General features: G+C 48.2%; 1 protein-coding gene across 3 annotated transcripts in view; it reads right to left on the bottom strand.

The window, feature by feature from the left end:
• Nucleotides 1-22,570, bottom strand: part of SLC39A11 (solute carrier family 39 member 11) — a 350,792-nt gene that overhangs the window by 307,493 nt on the left and 20,729 nt on the right. The window lies entirely within an intron of this gene.

A 22,570-nucleotide genomic window follows, 5' to 3' on the forward strand; every position in this document is an offset into this window, starting at 1 on the left:
CTCAGAAACTTCCAGAAAGAAAGAAAATGTCTCATCAGTTCAGTTCCACGAGGTCATCCAAGGAAGCCTGTGGGCCCCTTCTCCGTGACACAGCCCAACACGTCCCAGACTGTTGTCTCACTGGCTTCAGAATTCAACAGCCTTTGAGAGCTGCTGTTCGTGGTGAACTCCACACCAAGGAGGATCTGCACGCACCTGTCCAGCAACCTCTTTCCCTGCACGTTCCAGGGCCTTCCATACGGCCCCACCATCAGCAACTCTAAAATGGTACCATCCAGGAAAGCCATTCATCTCATCCTTCAATCCCTCCCGGCACCCTATCCTTGTCGATGCCACGGGTCGGGGGCACTTCCTCAGCCTCGGTTCCCCATCCCGTCTTGCACACCAAGTGCGTCTCCCTCTGCCCCAGCTCCTTTCCGTCCCTCAGCATCCCTGTGTGCCAACCTTTCCTCTGCCCCTCCAGATGAGAAATACAAAATGTTCCCGTGGACAAGTGACACGAGGTACAGGGCAAAAGAGATGTGCCCCTCAAGGCAGGGGTATGCCAGAATCTGGGGTGCTTTAAACAGAAAAGCAGCCCAGATGATTCGGGTGGACCCCTCCTTGGGAATCACTATTCTTCATCCTTCCAGATACCCAACTGGACCCAACTGGATTTCCTTCATTTCTTTTCCTCACCATCCCTGCCACCCACATAAACTAGAAAAAAGACCAGAGAACAGTCATGAGGTAGTATTGGGTTGCCTGTCCCAAGCGACCACAAGGCCCAAAGAAAAGTTATTTAAAGGGCAGATGTGGTACACGAAGATGTGGTGACTTCCCCCCCGCCCCGCCAAAGACAGCCACATCCCAATCCCCAAAACCTGTGAATATGTCACCTTACATGGCAAAGGGGACTCTGTACTTGTGATCAAGTTAAGGATCTTGATATGGGGAGGTTATGCTGGATGATCTGGACGGAGCCAATGGGATCACAGGGCTTCCATGAGACAACGAGAGGAGTCACAGGGTTGCCTGAGTGGCTCAGTCGGCTAAGTGTCCGACTTCGGCTCAGGTCATGATGTCACAGTTTGTGAGTTCGAGCCCCGCCTCGGGCTCTGTGCTGACAGCTCAGCGCCTGGAGCCTGTTTCAGGTTCTGTGTCTCCCCCTCTCTCTGCCCCTCCCCCATTCACGCTCTTTCTCTCTCTGTCTCAAAAATACATCAACATTACAAAATAATTGTAAAAAATAAGCGTCACAGGAAAGATGTACTGACAAGAGCAGAGGTCACGGTCAGTAAGGGACTGGAAGATGCTGTCGGGCTGGCTTGATGATGGAGAAAAAGGTCGTGAACCAAGAAATACAGGCGGCCTCCAGAAAGTGGAAAAGACAAGGCAACAGATTCTCCCCTAGAGCCTCCAGAAGGAAGGCACCCCGGAGAACACCTTGACTGTATCCATTTTGGACTCCTGACCTCTGACCTCTAGCACTTTCGGATAGCATGTTTGTGTTGCTTTAAGCCACTACATTTGTGTAGCTTCTTACAGCAGCAACAAGAAACTAATACAGCATATGAAGGCATGCATTACAATTTTTTTAGAGCAGTTACAGGTTCACAGAAAAATAGAGCAGAAATTACAGAGAAGCCCCCGCCCCTGCCCCGCCATCTTGCACAACCTCCCCACTATCAACCTCCCGCCCACAACCTCCCCACTATCAACCTCCCGCCCCTCAGTGGCATAGTTGTTACACCATATTGATACACCATTACTGTCCAAAGCCCATAGTTTACATTTGAGACCAGTCTTGGAGCTGTACGTTCTGTGGGTTTGTACAAACACATAAAGACAAGTATCCACTCCTCCAGTATCAGAGAGAGTAGTTTCACGACCCTAAAACTCCCGTGTGCTCTATCCATCCTTCCCTCCTCCTAGCCCCTGGAGACCCCTGATCCTGTTACCATCTCCATAGTTTTGCCTTTTCCAGAATGTCATACAGACAGAATCAATCGCTACAGTGTGTAGCCTTTTTGGATTGGCTGCTTTCACTTAGTGATATGCTTTTAAGATGCCTCTGTGTCTTCTTTAAAAAAAAAAAAAAAAAAAAAAAAAAAAGCTTATTTATTTTGAAAGAGAGAAAGGGCAAGCATATGCGCATTCAAGCAGGCGAGGGGAGAGACAGAGAATCCCAAGCAGGCTCCGCACTGCCCGCGCGGACCCCAACGCGGGGCTGGAACTCACAAATGGTGAAATTGTGACCTGAGCTGAAATCAAGAGTCGGACCCTCAACTGACTGAGCCACCCAGGCGCCCGCCCCCACTACGTCTTTTCATGGCTTGCTAGCTCATTTCTTTTGGGCTCTGAACAATATTCCATTGCCTGGACGGACACCGTTTATTTATGCATTCATCTGCAGAGGGGTATCTTCGTTGTTTCCAAGTCTTGGCGATGATGAATAGAGCTGCTCTAAGCATCACGTGCAGGTTTGTGCATAGATGGAACTTTTCAGCTCGTTCAGGTAAATACCGAGGAGTGCCACTGCTGGACTGCATGGTAAGTCCTATTTAGTAATTCCCCCAACGTAGCTGGCTGGCCTGAAACTCTCGATACTAGAAAAGCTCCTTTAAATGTTAAGCATTTTTTGATGTGGACGTAGTGACACTGACTAGCTGTAGAGAGGCAAGAAGTCGTGTGCCGATGGACTCTCAGCCTTAAGGAGCAGAGCCTGGAGGGGATAGGTTACCAAGGAGAGGGCTCAAGATTTCAGGTAACGGGCTCCACAGGAAAGTCCTTGCCAGCCGGTCCCTTTATGACCCCAGATGACAGATCTCGAAAGCCTTCCCACTGATGCAAACCTGCTTATAAAGGCAAAAACTGGTCCAGCAACACCAGCCCTGAAGACACTGGATAGAAGCCTGAGGAGCAGACAGTGGGTACCTTCCTCTTCCCACCTTTGTCTACGAAAGGCATGCATAATCAGGTTCTGGGGTACACGGCAGGGACCTCGCTGTTCCCCAAAGTCCTTGTTTGCCTCTTTACCGCCAAAAAGAAAACATAAAACCCAATCGATCAAACGCGCTATGGGAAAGCTTTTGTGAAGTCCACCCTCCAAGCCAGAGGTTGCTAAACCGGCCAAAGTGGCCCAGTTTTGTGCTAAATGATCAAAGCAGCTCAAGGAAGTGAGCATTTCAATAATAACAACTCCTGCAAAAAAAGAGCTAAGGAGGAAATACATTCTTTTTAATGTATTTTAACATTTATCTATTTTTTGAGAGACACAGAGAGAGAGACAGAGTGTGGGCGGCGGAGGGGCTGAGAGAGAGGGAGTCACAGAGTCCGAAGCAGGCTCCAGGCTCTGAGCTATCGGCACAGAGCCTGACGTGGGGCTCGAACTCACAGACTGTGAGATCATGACCTGAGCTGAAGTCAGACGCTTAACCGACTGAGCCACCCAGGAGCCCCTACATTCTTTTGAATGTATTTTATTTTATTTTTATTTATTTATTTTTTTTTTTTTTTTAATGTGTGTACTCTGCCCTTCTTCCCACCACTAAGGGTGGCCCCGCCCTGGCTCTCTTCTTGACATGCCTCCCGTGGTGTCTCAGCCCCATCCTGACCTCAACATGATCCCTACAGAGGGGCGAATGAATGAATGGATGACAAGACTTGATTTTAAAAAGTAGATGTTCAGGGCGCCTGGGTGGCTCAGTCGGTTAAGCGTCCGACTTCAGCTCAGGTCACAATCTCGCGGTCCGTAAGATCGAGCCCCGCATCGGGCTCTGGGCTGATGGCTCGGAGCCTGGAGCCTGCTTCCGATTCTGTGTCTCCCTCTCTCTCTGCCCCTCCCCCGTTCATGCTCTGTCTCTCTCTGTCCCAAAAATAAATAAACGTTAAAAAAAAAAAAGTGGATGTTCATCTTGTTCATCACTGACAAAAGATGGAAACAGCCCCAAATGTCCCTTAAGAGATGACGGACTGCTTTTCAGCCCTGGAAAGGAATGGAGCGCTGGGTCCATACTATGGTATCGGTAAACTTTGAAAATATTAATTACGCAAAGTGCAAGAGGCCAGACAGGAAAGGTCGCATAATATATATGATTCCATTTACACAAAGTATCCAGAACAGGTAAATCCTCAACACAAAACAGATCAGTGATGGACAGGGGGTGGTGGGGACAGGAAATGGGTGGAGGGGTGGCGGGGGGAGGCAACTGTTTCATGGGTACAGGGCCGTCCTTGGGGGTGATGAAAATATTTGGAACTAGACAGAGGTGGTGGTTGCACAACATTGTGAACATACTAAATGCCACTGACTTGGGCACTATAAAATGATTAACGGTAGGTAAATTTGGTCTCAATTAAAAAAAAACAAAAACCAAAACAGTTGGGCTTGCCCTAACCAGTAGATCATTAGTGCAATGATCTTGCCCTACAGCCCCTGGTTATGAGCTGAAACCCCCAGCCAACTTGCCTTGGTCCAAGCACTTTCATCGGCGAAAATGCCAAAACACCAAGACCTACCTACCTCTCATGGCCCTTTCTTCAAGCATCCAAAACCCTTTATCTGGGTCCACATATACAATGGACAGGAAAACACAGGATTTAGAATCAGGTTCAAATTTGAACGTCGGCTCCGCCATTTGGTAGTTAGGTAGCCTCAGCAAGCAACCTAAGCTCTCTGCAGCACAGTTCTGAGCAAACCAATGCTACTACGTAACAAGATTGTCTCAAAGAATTCCACCGGGCCGATGCATATACCACACCAACCTAGTTCCTGGCAGGAAGTTAAGTGTCAAAGTGGTGTTGCCGGATTCTTCTCTGAGTCTGCCTGCACTCAGCAGGCTCCCCCGCTTGGCCCCATCTCGCTGCCTACGCCTCCTCCAGGGTGGCCCCTTTCCAACACACTGGAGTCATTATTTGTGTCCATATTCCCCTGGGACTAGGATTAGGGCCACGCTGTGAGCATCTCTGTATCCTAGCACCACAGACCTGGGCAGTGCTGGGCAGAGCAGCTCTTCAATACAGGATGGCCCAAATGAATCCTCTGTTATCCCTGCTAGTGAAGGGGAGCGATGGGGGGGGGGGGGGGGGGGGAATCAAAAGAAGGCGTCGTCATCGGGAAGTGATTCAACACTCATTTTTTAGTCTGCTACCTAAATTACCTTCCAAATTAAGTACTATATAGGCTCGTACTCAAATGTCTTCAGTTCTTAGACAAACACTGGATGAGTCACTGTTTAAAGTAATGGAGTTTTTCTTAGGTGTGGAAAGAAGATTGTATAGAATTTTCAGAGCATCACAGGTAATCCATTGAATACAATCTCCTGATAGAATTGCACTCTTAGAGTTGAAAGGGGTTTCGGGAGGCTGCCCAGTCCAAGCACTTCGTTTGACAGGTGGGAAAACAGAGACCTGAAGGGATCCAGTGGCTTTCCCAAAGCCCCAGCGCAAGCTGATGTAATCCAAAACTGACTGCACCCTCCCACATCAGGTCAGCCCCACCCCTCCCCCACCTCCACCGACCCCTGGGGGTCTTTTAAGAAATTCTAAGGGCTACCGAGTAAAGACAAAGGTAAAGTTAGTGCCTCCCTCATTCCCAGGCAAGGCATCCCACGATGATAGCCTGGGATGAATCGGTTTTAGCAATAATCAAATGTAATCGATCCCATGGCCATTCCCCACCATTGGGATATAAGCTGCTCCAAGAAAACGCAGCACTGGGAAATCTTTGGCAACTCATCAACAGGAGAAATGATCTTGTGGAACATTTTTCTCTGCAAGATTCATCAGACCTTACAAACCGAAATAAACCTTAAAAACTGAAACCCTTAGCCCATGACTGCCTTAGAGGGAGGCAAACAAGAAGATAATGTCCCCCCTAGCAGCATAGCTAAAGCTGGCGGTTTCAAAACAAAGCCCACGTACATTATGCTTTCCGTGTAGGGCTCTGAATGAGAGGCACACCTTCCTCCCTTACAGACCACGCTTTAAAACAAGGACGCTCTAAATGCAACATACATCCCAGACTGGATCCTGGGAACAGAGGAAGGTCATCAGCGGGGGAAAAACAGTGAAATCCAACTGAACGTCTGGGCTGTAGGGAAGAGTAACGTACCAGTGTTAATTTCTTGGCCTAGACAAATGGGCTGTGGTTATGTAAGATGTTTAGGGGAAACTGGATAAGGGTCTGCGGAAATTCCCTGTGCTATTTTTGAATGTTCTCTCAAAATCTAAAATACTTCCAAAGAGTTTATTAAAAATTAATAATAACAGTTACCAAGGCCTGAGAGAAGACTGAGGGGGATCACTGCAGCCAAGGATCGTAAACTGTGCGAGCAAAGACTCGAAGCCAAGAGGGCCCGCGGTTTGCTTTGTGGGGTCAGCAAAGTGACCGGCCGGGGGCGGCGCTATGCGTGGTAGCCGGAGGGGACTGTGTCCCTTACAAGCTTCACTTCTGGGAAACCACGGCCTCCCTCCTTGGGGCTCAGAGAGGGTAAGTCACCCAAGGCCACCCAGCAGGAAGTCACAGAGCTGGGATCTGAAACCCAGGCCACGCTCTTAACGCCAAAGCTCCATTCCATCCCCTAGATGTTTGAAATTCCTCAGAAACAGTAACATTCACAATGTCACCTATTCAGTACGTCTAAGCAGAGAACGATTTCCCCCTAAATATAACTGTCAGTGTTGACTGTGTTTAAAACAGCAATGTTTACCGTGCTGCTGTGTGTCAATCCTAGCCCATTTGGGAATACCGTGAAATTGAAATTGTGGAACTTTCGGTTACAGGTGGCTGATCGAACACAGACTGCTGGCTCCTGAATTCCCTCTGGACTTAAAGTATAGGGACGGGAAGGATCTTGATCACAAAAAAGGAAAGGAGAGGGAAAGGAGGGGCAGGTAAGGACTGACAGAGACCCTGAGAAGGCTGACCTAAGGTGGTTCCCCCCACAGAACCCAGAGCAGCCCAGGGACGGAGGGGCCCAGACCCATCCAAAATGGGGGTGCAGATGGGGTGGCAAAGAAGACTGGTGGAAAGGCTGGAAAGCCATCAGATCCCAGATTCTTCCTGAACTTCACATGGCCAAGCAACTGGCCTGCCAGACACTCGGGGACACCCCCACCCCCACTCCACACCCAGCTAGGGGCTGGACCGCACCGAAAACAGGAGAAAGTGAAAGCCCGTGTATGGAACAGGAGTGCCCAGTGTGCTCCCACGTTCCAGCCCCCCTCCTGCCCCGGCCCCGGCCACCTCCTGCCCCCTGGGCGGCTTCTCCAGAGCACTCTGCCTCCCCAGATTCCCTGCACAGGTCAGGGGGGAAGCCGGCTGAAGACTTTACGTCCTGGCACCCTGTGTCAGGAGCTACAGTTCAGCAGGCCCAGGGCCAAGAGCCCGAAGGAGAAGAGGGGCTACAAGATTCCCAGGCAAGAGCAAAATCATAGACCTCCTGGCTAATGTCTGGAGGACAGACTTATGATTCTAGGCAGGAGCCTGGTGTCCAGTAAAGGGGAAAAAAAGACCTTTACTAATGCTGGAAAACACAGCTGCACAAGAAAGGAAATTCATGAAGAATATTTACAGTCTTTTTTTTACTTTTCTTTTTTAATGTTTATTCATTTTTGAGAGACAGAGCATGAGTTGGGGAGGGGCAGAGAGAGAGGGAGACACAGAACCCCAAGCAGGCTCCAGGCTCCCAGCTGTCAGCACAGAGCCCGACGCAGGGCTCAAACCCAGGAACCGTGAGATCATGACCTGAGCCCAAGTCGGACGCTCAACCGACTGAGTCATTCAGGCGCCCCAAGAATATTTACAGTCTTAATGTAAACTGACTAATATTGTTTATTAAGTGATTTGCTTATTTGTTGTGATAAAATATACGTAACATAAAAGTTACCACGTTAAAGGTCTATACGATTCAGCCGTATTAATTACATTCACAGTGTTGTGCAACCATCACGGCTGTTTCTAAAACTTTCCACCCCAAACAGAAACTCTGTAAACAATGAACAGTAACTCCTCACTTTCCCGTCCTCTTCCCCCCACCCTGCCCCCTGATAACCTCTAATCCATTCTCCGTCTCTACGAATTTGCCTATCGTACGTGTTCCATGTTAGTGGAAACGTGCAATCTCTCCCTTTGCATCTGGATTATTTCACTTAGCATAATGCTTTTGAGGTTCCTCCATGTTGCAGTGTGGGTCAGAATTATATTCTTTTTATGGCTCAATAATATTCCATGATTAAGCTGTGATTATTGAACTAACCCCCCAAAAATACAACACATCTACAGCATTGGATGCAGGTGGAGATAAGAGAACCGGGTTCTCATCTTCCACACCTGGAAGTCACTGGCTACATTTGAGGCTGAAAAAGCCAAGCAGTGGCCGAGTAGGTGTGCAGCTGAGAAATCTGGAAGCAAATAAACACTGATACTCATCCCTGAGACGTACGAAAGAGGGAGGGGAGGGTCTGCAGATCGCTGCTTTTTGTTAATCAACCCTGTAGAAGAACTTGCCTTTTTTTTAAATTTTTTTAAAATGTTTTTATTATTTTTGAGACAGAGAGAGACAGAGCGCAAGCGAGGGAGGGGCAGAGAGAGAGGGAGACACAGAATTCGAGGCAGGCTCCAGGCTCTGAGCTGTCAGCCCAGAGCCCAACGCGGGGCTCGAACCCACGGACTGTGAGATCATCACCCGAGCCGAAGTCAGAAGCCCAACCGACTGAGCCACCCAGGCGCCCCAAGAGTTTGACTTTTCAAACTACACACGCACATATCTTTGGGGGACAATCTTAAAATAAACTGACAATGTAATTTTAAAATACTTAAATATGTAAGTAAATGTGATGAATAAATATATAATACAATTTTTGAATGTTTTAATAATAGAAGAGCCTGCTGTCACAGTGAAAAAAAAAAAAAGCCACTGGGAGAAAAGGATCCTATGGACAAAAACTCAATTTCCAGAAATGTTTCTGCATGATAATGAGACACCCCCTGCCCCAGACGGCATGATTTTGTCAAAGGCTCCTAATCACAGCCTGGACACCAGGGAGCCAAAAGGGACTGCAGGAGACATTTAAAAATCAGCAGATGTGTTTGCAAGCTCTTTCTCACATTGCTGGAGACTAACATCACCCACTTCCCTTCTGCAGTTTCCAAAAGCTAGCAAAACCCATATGATGCTTTTTTTTTTTTCTCAAAATATGGTGTAAAATGCCACAGGGATCCATACTTTGCAATGCTATTAATTTCCCTCTGGTGTCAGAGGTACCAGCATAGAATAATCAAAAACAATCAGCTAAACACCTAGCCCACAGCAGGCAAACCTTTTCATTTCTGCTTAAGTGCCCATTTTGAGACGATTTCTGCTCTGGAAATCATATAAATGAATTTGTGAAGAGTTCCTTAAGGATCAGAATAGTCTGGCATGATGAGTGCAGTTAAGCATTTATTTTATGATAGCAAAGACAGTTTGAAGACTGGAAGAAAATCCAAGCCACAGAACAAAATTTCCCTCTTAACGAAAAAGGGAAGAGGTGCCTGGGTAGTTCCGTCGGATGAGTGTCTGACTCTGGATTTCGGCTCAGGTCACGATCCCAGGGTTGTGGGATCAGAACCCTCCAGAATGAGGTTGGCCGGGCCCACTGACTACTGAGTCACCCCCCCAGGACCCCACGATGGGTGGCCACATGAATTCTGCATTGAGTCAGCTCTCAAATTTGACAAGCCGGTTAGTCCTCATGACTCAAGCATGAATCAAATTGATACAGGGGCCATATCTGTACTTAATTTTCTTTTATCAGAAAGCCCTCATAATATACCAGCTTCATATGATTTTACAGACTTCAATCTAACAACTCAGAATTATAATAATTTACACTTCGCTTCAATTACAGTTATTAGTTGATGCAGACCGGCTTGAATGGCCTGACTCTTGTTAGCCACACCCACTCGGTGAAAATGATGGGCAAGGTCTTGGCCTACAAGTTTGCACGCATGCTCCAAAGTAGGAGACAACATACGAGCTTAAAAAAAAAAAAAAACTACTCTACGACCCGGTAATTCCTCTCCTGGATAGCTGTCCCAAGAAAAATGAAAACATACATCCACACAAAGACTTACACAAGAATGTTCACAGCAGCTTTATTCGTAGGCCAAACCTGGAAAGAACCCAATGTCCATCAGTGGGAGAATAGATATACATTCTTAACACTACACTTATAAAATGAAACATTCCTTAACAATAAAAAGGGGGGAAACCGCTGATATCACAACATGTATGAATCTCAAGATCATTACGCTGAATGAAGGACACCTGACAACACTGTATATATAGCCTTGTTCATTTTATTTGTGTTTGTTTTGAGAGAGAGAGAGAGAGAGAGAGAGAGCACACGAGCTAGGAAGGGGCAGAGACAGAGGGAGAGAGGATCCCAAGCAGGCTCCATGCTCAACGCAGAGCCCGATGCAGGGCTCGATCCCACAAGCCTGGGATCATGACTTGAGCAGAAATCAAGAGTCTGATGCCCCACCGACTGGGCCACCCAGGCGCCCCTGTTTTATTTTTTTTTTTTTATTTTTTTTTTCCTTGTGCATTTTTTAAATGCAACCACTTAAGTTCAAGAATATGCAAAACCATATGGTGATGGAAATTATAAAGTAATTGCCTGGGAAGAGAGGAAGAATTAGCGTAGGTAATAGAAACTCTCCCTGGAGTGACAGAAATGTTCTCAACCTCCCTTTGGGTGGTGGTTATACAGGTGTATATAACCGTCAAAACTCATTGGGCTGATGCCGTAAGATCTGGACATATATTCCTTTTTTAAAGACTCTTAGGGAGGCTCCCCCATATTTTGATGAGCCACATTTGTGCCATGAACAGTATATGGGGTCTCCAGGGTCTAGGGTCCACCCTAACATGGTCCCTCTGGGGATAGACCAACACAATCACCAAGTACCCGACAAGGCCTATGCCCAGAGCTAGGAGTCAGGCCATTATCAAACACGAAGTGCCAGCAGTATTAGGCAAATACGTTAATCATGCCCGAAAGGACCTCTCAGTATCCATTCTCAGTGACCACAGGTCTCCGTGGTGAGGGCAAAGCAAAAATAATCACCCAAGGCACATCTGGGCTTCCAATTTACTGGCCAACGACCCAATTCTAACTTGCCCTGCCCAAACAGAGGGAAAAGAGCCGAAAAAGTCAGCCCCCCAGCCCAGTTCCGCTCCAAACCTACGTTCCTGTTCCTATTCCAAGTACAACTCAGCTCAACAAACATTTACCAAGCAACTGCGTCGTGTCAGATGCCCCCCGGGACTGGGGCACCTACTGGCAATGACCTCAGCCGCACCCAAGACAGGACCACGAGGTTCCAAAGTCAAATAATATTTAGACTTTTGGTTTGAGCTTGCCATTCCTCTTCCACAGACCCGTTATTCTGAATAATGGACAGGTGCAGGCATGCTAATTATCTCAGCCCGTTCAAAGCAGATTCAGTCTAGCCAGATGAGGGAGGACTCCCAGAATCCTTCGGCCTGCCAAAATATTAATGCCAAATACACTAAAAAAGGGGAGAGGGCATCCTTACTGGACCTCTTCACCAGCTGGTCACCAAGAGAGCGAGAACATGACGTTGCCCAAAGCAACCTCTCCGTGGCACCCAGCCACCAATTTATCAGCACCCTCTTCCCTTCGGCCTGTTGATGGACAACTGCACCAGTTGGTCAAGCCTCCCCTACCCCGACACCACCACTCACTCACACTGATCCAATCTGTCCCAGGTTTGGCTGCGGAGGAAGCAGTCCCTGCCAACGTTCGGAGGAGTGAAGAGTACGCTGTGAGGTCCCACCGAGAAAAACTCAAAGATCTGGTTGAAGATTTTCTTCAACTTCACTATTCTCCCTCACCGGTGGCAAGAAACCACTATGCCACTGGCTCTGTGCCCCTCTCCTGGCTCAAAGAAAATTAGCAGCGAGGCTTAGGGACACAATCTTCATGGTCAAGAAGGAAAGATGCCAGGCTTTATTGCAAACAAGATCACATTTCATTTTTACCACTCAGGCCGACATAGGTTCTCTGCGTTTCCTGCCCTAACTCACTTGGGGGGTGCAAAGGACCCCCCCATCAGTATGGTGGCAGCGACCCTGGGGAAATGGAGAGCAGGTCAGGAATGGTGGGACACAATCTTAAGGAAGGGACTGAAGAATGAAAGAGCCCCCCCGTTAGGTTGCCTGATTTAGCAAACCAAAATATGGGGTACCCAGGCAAATCTGAGTTTCAGGTAAACAGTGAATTTTTTTTTTCATTTGGGACACACTCATATGAAAGAATTCTTATTTATCTGGTATTCAAATTCACATAGGGATGTGTATGTGGTCTGGCAACCTTGGCTAGCCCCACCGGCCCATTCTTTTCCCCTCTTCCTCCCTCTTGGTGAAAGGCAGTGCGGCATAATGGACAGAAGGCATGACTGTGGAGTCGGACTTCCTGATTCAAACCTAAGCTCCCAGCCTGGGAGACCTGGGGAAGAGATTCATCTCTCCAGGGCTCCTATGTCTTCACACAGAAAACAGAAATAATAGTGGAATAGTGACCCTCATACGTAAAATGGAATTGATCATAACAACATTTATAGATAGACTGACTCCGCCCCAGGAACCTTTGTAATCCTCCTCAGGTGAAAAGTTAGGGACCATAATGGCACCTGGGGGGCTCAGTCTGTTAAGGGTCTGACTTAGGCTCAGGTCATGATCTCAGTCTGTGGGTTCGAGCCCCACGTCGGGCTCTGTGCTGACAGCTCAGAGCCTAGAGCCTGCTTCAGATTCTGTCTCCCCCTCTCTCTGCCCCTCCCCTGCTCGTGCTCTGTCTCTCTCTGTCTCAAAAATAAATAAAAACATTTTTAAAAAAAATTTTTTAAAAAGTTAATAGTCTTAACAGCTCAGAGCCTGGAACCTGCTTGGATTCTGTGTCTCCCTCTCTCTCTGCCCCTCCCCTGCTCATGTTCTCTCTCTCTCAAAAAAAATAAACATATAAAACAATTTTTTTAAAGTTAGATACTATTGGGGGGCACCTGGGTGGCTCAGTCAGTTAAGCAACTGACTCTTGATTTCAGCTCAGGACATGATCTCACAGTTTGTGGGATCAAGCTCCGCAACGGGCTCTGTGCTGACAGGATGGAGCCTCCCTGGGATTCTGTCTCCCCTCTCCCTCTGCCCGTCCCCTCCCCCTCAAAAATAAACAAATGAATATATTCTTTTAAAAATTTAGGGGGCACCTGGGTGGCTCAGTCTGTTAAGTGTCCGACTTTGGCTCAGGTCATGATCTTGCGGTTTGTGAGTTCGAGCCCCGCATCGGGCTCTGTGCTGACAGCTCAGAAGCTGGAGCCTACTTCAGATTCTGTGTCTCCCTCTCTCTGCCCATCCCCCACTTGCACTTTGTCTGTCTGTATGTCTGTCTCTCTCTCTCAGAAATAAACATTAAAAAAAAACATTTAAAAATTTAGGTGCTATTATTATCCCTATTCCACATTTGGGGAAACTGAGGCACGGAGCACTTAAGTAATTGACAAGGGCATGCAGTTAGTAACTGGCAGAGCCAAGATTCAAATCCAGTCACTGTGGCTCTTGAGTCCCTGCTCTAGAGCATAACTCCGTCCCTGAGGTGGGGCTTATGTCCTATACCTGCTACAAGGATTAATGCAATAATGCATGTTAAATGCTTAGCACAAAAACTGGCCTAAAAACTCTATAAATACTAAGCGTTAGAATGCTCATTATAGGTCTCCATTTTTACTATTTTGAGAGCAAAGGATTTGAGAGAAGAGTTTAAATCAAAGCCTTATGATCTAAACTCTGGGGTTCCTAGGGACAGAAGCCCAATTTACCCATCCTGAAAACTGCATAGACATGTGTCTGCAGGTGCATAATACAACACGTGTAAGCACGAAGCATGTGCTGTGTACCCATATGTAAAACACATGACAAAGGGGAGGCGTCCCCAGCAGCCAGAGTAGCCTCAACCTTGCCACCAGATCACGAAGTTGTTTTTTATTTTTTTTAAACGTTTATTTATTTTTGACAGAGAGAGAGAGAGAGAAAGAGCATGAGCGGGGGAGGGGCAGAGAGAGAGGGAGACACAGAATCCGAAGCAGGCTCCAGGCTCCAAGCTGTCGCCCAGAGCCCGACGCGGGGCTCGAGCTCACAGCCCGCGAGATCACGACCTGAGCCGAAGTCGGTCGCTCAACCGACTGAGCCACCCAGGTGCCCCACGAAGTTTTAATCCACTTCAATAACACATGGAGATGCGTCCGTTTGTGCTCACGGGCCTGTGTGCACAAAGAACTGTGCCTCACATTGGTGGGAGACAGTGAGCAGGGAGCTGGGAGAGAAGGATCTGGCAGAAGACGACACACCATGAGGCCAAAGGCATTGCACCCAAGGAGGTCCACACGGAGGGATCCCGGGAAGACCGGCTACAAAGAGCACTGCACCACAGGGTGCGTGCAACCCGAAAAGCCGGGTTGGGGCTGGGAAATCAGAGCAGAAACTCAGCATTCCAGGAGTGGTAGGGCAGGTTCAGGCAACAGCAAAGGTCAAGGCAGAGCACACATATAGGGAGAAGCACGGGAAGGAGATGGGAACAGGCCAGGAGAGCCGGGAATGCTGTGCCAAGACGTTTAAACTTTATTCAGTAAGAAACAGGAAACCACGGAGAACTTCAGGGGCAGGGAAAGGATCTCAAATATGATTTAGGAAGACAATTCTGGGGGCAGCATTAATTAATTCAGGGAACAGTTAACGAGTCGGGCACTGAGGGCTGTAATACACAAGATAGGCACACTCTGCCCAGGAGGAGCTTCCTCTCTGGGAAGAGCCAACAAACAATACCCAAGAAAACAAATAAGAGATTCGGAGAACAGTGGATGACACAGAGGAAATAAAACATTGCCCTGAGACAGACACTGACGGGGAGGAGTTATTTTGCGTGGGTGGTCAGGGAAGGCTTCTTTGGGGAGGGGACATTTGAGACAAGATCTGAATGATCAGAGGGGCCGATATTCAATTCCAAGTAAAGGGAACACCTTCCTGAGATCAGAACAAGTTTAAGGACAGAAAAGAAGACTCAGGCATAGTGACCGAGGCAGGGAGGGGTACCAGAGAAGAGAGAGAAGGGCAGGGTCCTCGCAGATCGTGGGGCAGCTAGGATTTAACTCTGCGGCAGATGCAATGGAGCTGAAATGTGCATTTACAGAAGCTCACACAGGCTGCAGTGGATGAAGGGGTGTAGACACAGGGTGGCGGGGAGGCGGGAGCAGTGGCAGAGAGCCAGAGAGGCCACTCTGGCACACCTGTGAGATGACCACAGTGCAGACCAGATGGTGAAGAATGATGGGCATGTCTGGGCTGTATTCTGGAGGGAGAGACAGGGCTTGTCGGTGGAATGGATGAGGCAGGGTCATGTGACAGAGAGCGTAGGGGTCTCCTGCGGCTGCCTAGCCACACGCCACAAACCAAGGGGCTTGGAAACAACAGAGCTGTATTCTCTCGTGGTTCTGGAGCCTATGGATCCAAAATCAAAGACTCTGCGAGGCCATGGTCCCTCTGAAGCCCCTAGAGAAGACACCTTCCTTGCCTCTTCTGGCCTCTGGGGCTGTGAGCCATCCTCGGCATGCCTTGGGTTGTAGACAATCATTCCCATCACATGGCCATCTTCTCCCCATGGGTCTCTAAGCCCGTGTCCATATTTGTCTCTTCCCGTAAGGACACCAGTCACATGGGATTTGGGGCTTACCCTAATTCAGCATGATCTCAACTTGATTACATTTGCAAAGACCCTATTTCCTAATAAAGCCACACCCACAGGTTCTAGGCGGACAGAGACTGGGACGGAGAGGGGGCAGGGGGACACCACGCAACCTAGCGCAGATGGGAATCAAGGCGACATCCCGGTTTGGGGCCCCTGCAGCTTCACGAAGGTGGTGCCCTTGACCGAGAGGGGAGACCTAGGGGAGAGCACTTGTGGAACACAGGATGGGGAAGGAAGTGAAATAAGGCAGTCGAGAGCCCTGGGTTGAACTTGTCAAGTGCGAGGTGCCCATCAGGTGACCGGCTAGAGATCTGCAGGGGCGGATCAGTGCATGTCCCAGACAAGGAGACCGCGACAAGCCCACAGTGGCATCCGGTGGCCTGGGCTGGGGTGGAAGCTGCTGTATACAGGTGGCAGGTGCAGAGAGGACTAGCATCGGGGGAGAGACTCAAGCCTGATTGCAGAAGCCCCAGTGCAAATAACAACTTAGAGACATAAACGGGGCAAGGGCTGTAAATAACTGGCTCGTCACCAAAGAAATGCCCAAGGGTGCAAGGAACTAATGAGATGTTCGACCTCCCCTGTAATCAAAGAAAACTCAGGGAAACGTGTATCGCCAGGCTTAGGGCAAGGACTCGAGAATCACACAGACTTGAGGGCAAATCCCAACAGGGCCTGGGCATGTCCCATCCCCCTCCGTAAGCCCCAGCCTTGTCATCTGCAAGACTGGAATAGCAGCCCCTCGCTCATCTGGCTGTTGCAAGGACTACTGAGAGGCACTCGAAATGTTGGCTGGTACTACTACGAGGCACGGTTTCTTTACCCAGCTGGAAACTGATTTTATTCTTATTTTTTTATTAAGTAAGCTCTACGCCCAATGTGGGGCTTGAACTCACAACCCCGAGATCAAGAGTCACAGGCTCCACCTACTGAGCCAGCCAGGAGCCCCTGGAGGCTGCCTTTAAATGCACGCCCCCAGTGCTCCCGCGGGCGACCCCAGGAACCAAACAGGAAGAAAGAAGGCTCTTAGAGAGAACCCTGGGAATTCAAGGAGACAACATTGAAAAGGACAGGGCGCCGGAAGGAAAAGAAAAAACAAACAAAACAAAAACAAAAACAAGGAGAACAAGAAAGTTTTCAGAAACCGAAACTATGAAAACACCAACAAAAAACATTTGCTCCTTTTATGGAGTTGAAGGTCCATGAAACTTCCCACCGTGCAGAACAAAACAGCAGAGAGATTATAAAATAGAGAAGAGGGGAAAACGAGAGGTTCATCCAGGAGGCCCCACGGCCAACTAGTAAGATTAATCGAGAGAGAACACAGGGCCAGCAGGGGAAACTAGTAAAGATACCTAAAAAGAACAATGACCAGACTGAAGGGTACCGGTTTCCCAATCAAAAAAAAAAAAAAAAAAAAAAATTGCAGAATAGATTTGTTTAGAAATATGAGGGAAAATTTCTCAAGAAACAGACAAAAGCGGTCACTTTTAGGAAAGAGAAGGGGCCATGGGAGGCAGGGGAGGGAATGCTGTCCTTTTCTTTATAAGCCTTTTACGAACATTTGCTCTTCCTAGTCGCGTACATCTATTGCCCTGATAAAAGTAAACAACGATTCAAAGCCTCAAGTCCAACTGCAATGAGCAACAGGTCATTGGTTAAAAATGTCCCAGTCACTGTGTGCAGTTGGGTGTGTTTTCATCATACCTCAATCAAAAGTGAAAACAAACATGGGCAGTTCTTGTGATCCAAGAGAATATGAAAAAAGTTCAGGATATATGAAGTGAAAGAACGTGCTTTAAAAAAAACTTTAATTTTTTTTTATTTTATTTCTGAGGGGGCAGAGAGGAGCAAAGAGAAAGAGAGAGAGAGAGAGAGACACAGAACTTGAAGCAGGTTCCAGGCTCTGAGCCATCAGCACAGAGCCCGATGCGGGGCTGAAACCCATTAACTGTGAGATCATGACCTGAGCCAAAGTCGGACGCTTAACCGACTGAGCCACCCAAGCACCCTAGAACATGCTTTTAAACATTATGTCCGGTATGATCCCTTTTTTTTTTTTTTTTTTTTAAGTTATACGTGAACAAAGAAAGCATCCAAGACGGTGCTGCCAGGAAGAAAGGAGGAAGGAGTGTGCACAGGTAAGATAATCAACTGCGGGCGATTAAGGGATGCTCAGTAATGTGAGAGTCACATATTGAAAGAAAGCTGATCCAAACCTTGATATCCAAGTTCACTAACTTCTACTAACTTCACATTCCATGTGTGTCCTCCACCCGTTTCCCCTGACAGAGGATAATACGAATCAAGATTTACTACGTGACCATCACTGTGCTAAGAGCTTCAAATATTTTGACTCATATCGTGTGTGCAACAACCCCGTAAAGGAGACAGCACTGTTATAACCTGTTTTACAGATGAGGAAATTGAGGCTTACAAAGTCCCAGCTCACACAACTAATTAGAGAAACCAGGATCAAACCGAACCAGGGTGACTCCATAGCTCGTTATAATACCAAAGCACACATCCTCTAGAAATAAGGCCCCACCCGCAGTACCCAATGCCCCCTGCCCTTACCTCACCCCACGCCACTGACAGTTTGAGACATTTCCTGGCATGACTACATCCTGAGAAGTTCACTGTAATTAAATTATGGGGAAATTTTCAAAGTGCTTCAGAGATGTAATGAGTTTACATTCAATTAATTTCTTCCTTCGTTGGAAGGATCAGAAAGACCGATTTCCTTATAGACCCAGAGGGTAGGGTTTCTCGTCTATTTTGAGATTTCATCCTGATGTTCCAGAGATGTACATCAGTGCACACAGAAGGTCTGGAGAAACTGGGCTGGCCCTAAAGGCAGCCAACCCCAAGGAAAACCTTTAATGCACTCACCACACTCATTCAGTGCTTATATTAAAAATATTTTTGAGTGCTGGAGAGCCTGGGTGGGTCAGTCGTTTGAGCATCTGACTTCGGCTCAGGTCACAATCTCAGGGTTCATAACTTTGAGCCCTGCATCTGGCTCTCCGCTGTCAGCACAAAACCCGCTTTGGATCCTCTGTCCCCTCTCTCTACATCTCCCCCATTCGCGCACTCTCCCTCTCTCTCTCTCTCAAAAATAATATACACTAAAAAAACATATTTTTTTGAGTGCCAACCATGTTGGAGTTTCTGTACTAGGGACAAAGTGTCAACAGTGAAAAGGACAGCCCCTGCCTTCCAGGTGCCTCCAGTCTGGGACTAAGGAAAGAGAAATGAACAAGCAGTTAGGATCTAGAGATAAGGACCGTACAGAATAAGCAGAGAGCTACAAACGCTTGCCAAGGAGCACTAAGTGCCATCTTGGATAGGGGTTAGGAAATTAAGAAGGGGAAAATGAGACACTCAATTCCTCGAGGAGCAAAGTCTCCATGCCAAGGATGTGGAAGAGACCAGGCTCCCAGAAAGACAGAGCAGGCAAGCTCCCAGGACTTAGGACATGAGGTCCATGATGACAAGGCTGAGTTGGAGTAAACGAGAGGCAAATTCTCCCTTGACCAGTTGGCAACAATTTACCTCCCAACCCAACCTGCACAGAACCAGGAGCCCTCCTATTCCTAACCAGTGGGATGCTGGTTCTCTCCAGCAGGGAGGGGCTCATCCTCACCAGGGTCTTACATGAGGTGAGGTCCCACTTAGGGTGCACCACATCGATGCATGAAATGGGGCAAGGGAATATAAAAATAGTTAGGCACAGTAAGGCTCCTGAAGGAAGCACAGGTCTCTGGAGGCAGGGAGTGGGGGGCGGGGGCAGGCGGCGGTAGGACCCATCCTTCCTCTTCTGTCTATCCATCCATCATCCACTCACCCATCCACCCACAATCTGTGCATCCATCCACCCGCCTACCCATCCATCCATCCATTTGAGCCTTTGTTTATTTGTTCAATACGTCAAAAGAATTGACTGAGAGCCTTCCACACATCGGGAACACCTCCTTAGCATCTTCACTGATTGATTCTTTTTAAAACTGCAATAGTCATGACTCCCAGTATCCATCCTCCTCCTTTCCTTTATTGTTCTCATTCACACTCACCTCTGTCTGACATCCCATATGTTTTAGCGTAGAGTGTATCCTGTGACTCTCTCTGCCAGAACGGCAGTCCCATGAGAGCAGGAATTTGGGGTTGCTTTGTTTTCTGTTTTACCCCCAGTGCTTAGCACACCTTGGCGGGATCTCAGGGGGGTACTGGAGGCTCCCTTCTCTTCCCCACTGCCCCCAGCACCCCAGGAACAGGTCAGACGGAAAAGTCCAGCATGAGATACGGCACACCCTTCATCTATTATTTGCAAAAAAGAAAACCTACAGCTACAGGATTATTATGAGGGTCGGATGAGGTAATGGATGGGGAGATGCTTTGAAAAGTATAAAGCAATAAACCACTGTCAGATGATAATATTTGGGACTCATGAGCCCGTAAGATGTAAGTGCTCCCCGCAGTCAGCTCATGGACACACCCCACCCCACAGACCTCTCCATGCATAATTACAGAGGGTTCCGCAAATTCAGACGGGTAATCTACTTAACGCTTTTGCACAGGCAACGATTCCGGGTCCCTTCCTCCTTCTTCGATACAATACTAACCCATTTTCCCCTTGCTTATGCGTTTAATAGATACGTTTTTGTTTTTGTTTTCCCTTCTATCCTCCTGGAACACTAACTCACTTAGCCCCAGGGCTGTCGTGGTTGATTTCTTCACAAGAAGACCAGGGCTTCAGAAAGTTAAGACGTTTCCAAAGAAACGCTCCCAAAAGAAAAAAAGCAAAAAAAGAAAAAAAATCTGCACAGGTGAGTGTGAAGGCTTCCATTTCCCTTCACTGGCTTGTCAAACGCACAATCCTCCTGGAGCTGACTCTCCATCGGGCCTGACGGTTCTATTCCCACTGCTGCTCGGTGAAGCGTGGAGAAACAGCTCATCGTGGCCCCGAGCCAAAGTCAGATGTGGGATTAAAAGCCAGGGCACCCGGACAGCAAAGAGCAGCATCCACCAGCAAGCTAGTAAGGCGGCTGCCTCTCTGGTAGTTTGTTCTCGCTTTGCTCCAGAGGGCACAGAGGCATTAAACCATCATGCCCTGATTTTCCCTTCCACTCTCTGCACGAGGTAGGAGGGGAAGGATTTCAGTCTCGGTGGAGCCATGAGATGCCCAGAGGTTACAAGACTTGCTGCTAATCACAGGGACTGTAAACAGCTCAGCTAGAAAAGCGACCCAGGGCTCCCGACTCCCTGTCTGAGCCCAGCACTGTTTATCACCGAGCAGGATCAGCTGCCCAAGAAGGCTCCTCTCGCCTCGGAAAGCGGAGATATGACGGAGGCACTCCTGAGGTCCGATTCCTTGGGATGGGAGGCATCGTGGAAGGAGAGCCAGAGGCTGACAAACCTCTCCAAGGGGCCCTGGGAGAAGGCAGGAGTGAGCGTCCTCAGCCTCTGATTATAGCTTCTCTGGTCTCCTTGCACTCACCACGCTTGGGGGCAGTGGGGGAGTGAGAAGAGGGATAAACCCACAGTTCGGCAACTGTCCTGCCGCTCAGCCCGCACGCCCATCAGAGAAACACCAGGATGGACGTTTGTTCACTCCACCACCCTGCCCTCAGCAATATGCTCTTTATATTTTAAATCATGTTCACAAAATGACGCAGAGATTCCCCTGCAAAGAGGGAATAAGACTGATGCCTGAATTTGAAAGGGAAGTTTTTGACCTTTAAAAAAAAAGGAAAAAAGAGGCGCCTGGGTGGTTCAGTCGGTTAGGTGTCCAACTTCGGGTCATGATCTCACGGTTCGTGAGTTCGAGCCCCGCATCGGGCTCTGTACTGACAGCTCGGAGCCTGGAGCCTGTTTCGGATTTTGTGTCTCCCTCTCTCTCTGACCTTCCCCTGTTCATGCTCTGTCTCTCTCTGTCTCCGAAATAAATAAATGTTAAAAAAAAAAAATTTTTTTTTTAAAGAAAAAAAAATCAGGGGCGCCTGGGTGGCTTAGTCAGTTAAGTGTCAGACTCTAGCTCAGGTCATGATCTTGTGGTTCGTAGGTTCGAGCCCCACATCAGGCTCCTCGCTGGCAGTGAGGAGCCTGCTTGGGATTCTCTCTCTCAGCCCCCTCTCCCACGCCCTCTCTCTGCCCCTCCTCCCTTTTCTCAAAATAAATAAACTTTAAAAAAAAATCAAAGTCATACAGGTTAACGAAACCAAACAATGCTGAAGCATGGAATGTAAGAACTGGTATTTCTCCCGGGTCCTTCCAATTCCACAGTGTGGACACACACCCACTCTCAAAAGGTCATGTGTCCCCCATATGAAAAGATTCCAGACCGATTACATTACTGTTAGCCACAGAATGTCACCTCACCCAACGGCTAGTTCTTGCTTCCAGAACAGTGGGGCTCTTGTCCTAAGAATTTAGCCCAAATTCCTTCCTCTCAGGAGACCAGAACACCTATGACTAATCTGGGCCTGTAAAAGCTCTGCTTCTCTCCTGCCCCCAGAGCATGAATCAAGTTTCACTGGGTCTTCAGACTCCTTCCTTGCGTGTTCGTTTGTGAATGGAATGGAACCCTAGAAAGACAGAATTTCCTCCCACTGGGTGAGAGTGACACCCAAAGAGAAGCTGAGAAGCTGAGAAGCAGGATGGAGAAAACAGGACAAAGGGAGACCCAGGAGAGAGGTCTCGGGACTTCTAGAAATGACAAGATGGCACCCGGCAACAAAAAGGGACTATGGATCCTGGAAGGGTCGACTGTCGACAGGCATCACCTCTG

Source organism: Panthera leo, chromosome E1 (assembly GCF_018350215.1).
Source record: "Panthera leo isolate Ple1 chromosome E1, P.leo_Ple1_pat1.1, whole genome shotgun sequence".
Classification (NCBI taxonomy): Eukaryota; Metazoa; Chordata; class Mammalia; order Carnivora; family Felidae; genus Panthera; species Panthera leo.